This window comes from Penaeus chinensis, chromosome 18, assembly GCF_019202785.1.
Source record: "Penaeus chinensis breed Huanghai No. 1 chromosome 18, ASM1920278v2, whole genome shotgun sequence".
Lineage (NCBI taxonomy): Eukaryota > Metazoa > Arthropoda > Malacostraca > Decapoda > Penaeidae > Penaeus > Penaeus chinensis.
In genome coordinates this window covers 12,049,265-12,051,764 of record NC_061836.1, presented here as the reverse complement: position 1 = coordinate 12,051,764, position 2,500 = coordinate 12,049,265, and the positions used below count along the sequence as shown (strand labels likewise).

At 45.7% G+C, this 2,500-nt stretch overlaps 1 long non-coding RNA gene across 1 annotated transcript in view; it reads left to right on the top strand.

The window, feature by feature from the left end:
• The window catches only part of LOC125034536, an 87,547-nt gene extending 86,527 nt beyond the window's left edge, over positions 1-1,020 (top strand). The window contains exon 3 of the long non-coding RNA XR_007115701.1: positions 913-1,020. This is a non-coding gene — a long non-coding RNA (uncharacterized LOC125034536). The remainder of the gene's footprint in view (positions 1-912) is intronic.
• The last annotated feature ends 1,480 nt before the right edge of the window (positions 1,021-2,500 follow it).

Here is a 2,500-nt window from a genome sequence, read left to right as displayed (position 1 = left end):
CCCTCCTCCTCCTCCCTCCTCCTCCTCCTCCTCCTCCTCCTCTTCCTCTTCCTCTTCCTCTTCCTCTTCCTCTTCCTCTTCCTCATCCTCCTCCTCCTCCTCTTCTTCATCCTCCTCCTCTTCCTCCTCCTCCTCCTCTTCCTCCTCTTCCTCCTCCTCCTCCTCCTCCTCTTCCTCCTCCTCTTCCTCCTCCTCCACCTCCTCCTCCTCCTCCTCCTCCTCCTCCTCCTCCTCCTCCTCCTCCTCCTCCTCCTCCTCCTCCTCCTCCTCCTCCTCTTCCTCCTCCTCCTCTCCTCCTCTTCTCGCTCTACCTCCTCTACCTCCTCCCCCTCCTCCATCGTCGTTCCTCGCGACCTTGCTGGCTGTCGAGGCATTCGTGCTTCTTCGCCTCCGCCGCCCCGATCCTCTTATCTCCGGCGAGATCCTTACATCTTGACTCACATCCTGCTCGGGATATGAATAGGAGAAGGAACAAGTTATTTTTTTTACGCTTTCCCTTTTTTTTGAAGGTGGATTTTTTTGGCGGAGATAGAAATGATCTGAAATGAAATTGGCACGGAAACGTGATTGAGTGATCCTGTTGAATTGGAAAAAAATATGAACAGAAGTGATTTGGAAGCACTTGGTCTTTAAATAAACTAGTTGAATATTCATAGGTCTCGAAATCAGTATTTGAATTTTATTGTCATATTTTGCCGTGTACATGACTCGGTGCCTCCACAAGCTAAGTATAATTTCTAAACCATCGAAATAGATAACATCACCATTTTTCTCTCGTTTATTCGTTGTTGAACAAGTCAATAACCAACAACTTACTGCAGAGCCTGATCTTGCTTCGTATCTCCACCACAATAAACTCTATACATTAATGAGAATCCACGGTTAATCTTTATTATTTTTTTGTATTTACAGAGATGGGCGGCTTGAAGAGGGCGACCAGATCCTGGCCATTGACGGTCAGGTGTTGGACTCTTACATCTCCCACCAGCAGGCTATAGGCATACTCCAGAAGGCTACACGTGAGTATTAATCGAGTTTCGGTCTAGAGGGAGGAGTTTTTATGGTTGGTGCCGGGATTTGTTGATTATGAGAGGGGTATGCACAATGCGGATTTTGTTTTACCGGTTCGTTATACACAGACTTTAATGCCCGAGTGTACGTGTGCGCGAGAAGAAAGGGAGAAGAGAAAAAAAGAGAGAGGCCACAAAAAAGAGTGGTGGATAGAGATAAGATAGAGAAGTGAAATAAAGAGAGGAGAGGGAGATGAAGAAGAAAGATGAGAAGAAAGCGAGTTGATAGAAAGACGAGAAAGAGAGAAAATGATACAAAAAGAGAAAAGGAGAGTAAGAATGGCGAAAGAAAGATAAAAAAGAAAATTGTGAAAGAGAAAGAGAGAAAGAGAGAGAGAGAGAGAGAGAGAGAGAGAGAGAGAGAGAGAGAGAGAGAGAGAGAGAGAGAGAGAGAGAGAGAGAGAGAGAGAGAGAGAGAGAGAGAGAGAGAGAGAAGAGGGAGAGAGTGAAAGAGAGAAAAAAGAGAGAGATAGAAAAGAGTGAGATAGAAAAGAGTGAGATAGAAAAGAGAGAGATAGAAACGAGAGAGAGAGAGCTAAAGAGAACTAGAGAGAGAGCTAGAGAGAACTAGAGAGAGAGCTAGAGAGAACTAAAGAGAGAGAGAGAGAGAGAGAGAGAGAGAGAGAGAGAGAGAGAGAGAGAGAGAGAGAGAGAGAGAGAGAGAGAGAGAGAGAGAGAGAGAGAGAGAGAGAAGAGGGAGAGAGTGAAAGAGAGAAAAAAGAGAGAGATAGAAAAGAGTGAGATAGAAAAGAGAGAGATAGAAAAGAGTAAGAGAGAGCTAAAGAGAACTAGAGAGAGAGAGAGAGCTAGAGAGAACTAAAGAGAGAGAGAGAGAGAGAGAGAGAGATAGAGAGAACTAGAGAGAACTAGAGAGAGAGAGAGAACTAGAGAGAAAGAGAGAGCTAGAGAGAACTTGAGATAACTTGAGAGAGAGAGAACTAGGGAGAACTAGAGAGGACTAGAAAGGACTAGAGAGGACTAGAGAGAGAACTAGAGAGAGAACTCGAGAGAGAACTCGAGAGAGAACTCGAGAGAGAACTCGAGAGAGAACTCGAGAGAGAACTCGAGAGAGAACTCGAGAGAGAACTCGAGAGAGAACTCGAGAGAGAACTCGAGAGAGAACTCGAGAGAGAACTCGAGAGAGAACTCGAGAGAGAACTCGAGAGAGAACTCGAGAGAGAACTCGAGGAGAACTCGAGAGAGGAAATCGAGAGAGAGACTCGAGAGAGAACTCGAGAGAGAACTAGAGAGAGAACTCGAGAGAGAACTCGAGAGATGAGAAGAACTCGAGGAGAGAACTCGAGAGAGAACTCGAGAGAGAGAACTCGAGAGAGAACTCGAGAGAGAATGAGAGAGAACTCGAGAGAGAATGAGAGAGAGAGAGGAGAGAGAGATGAGAGAGAACTGAGAGATGAGAGAGATCGAGAGAG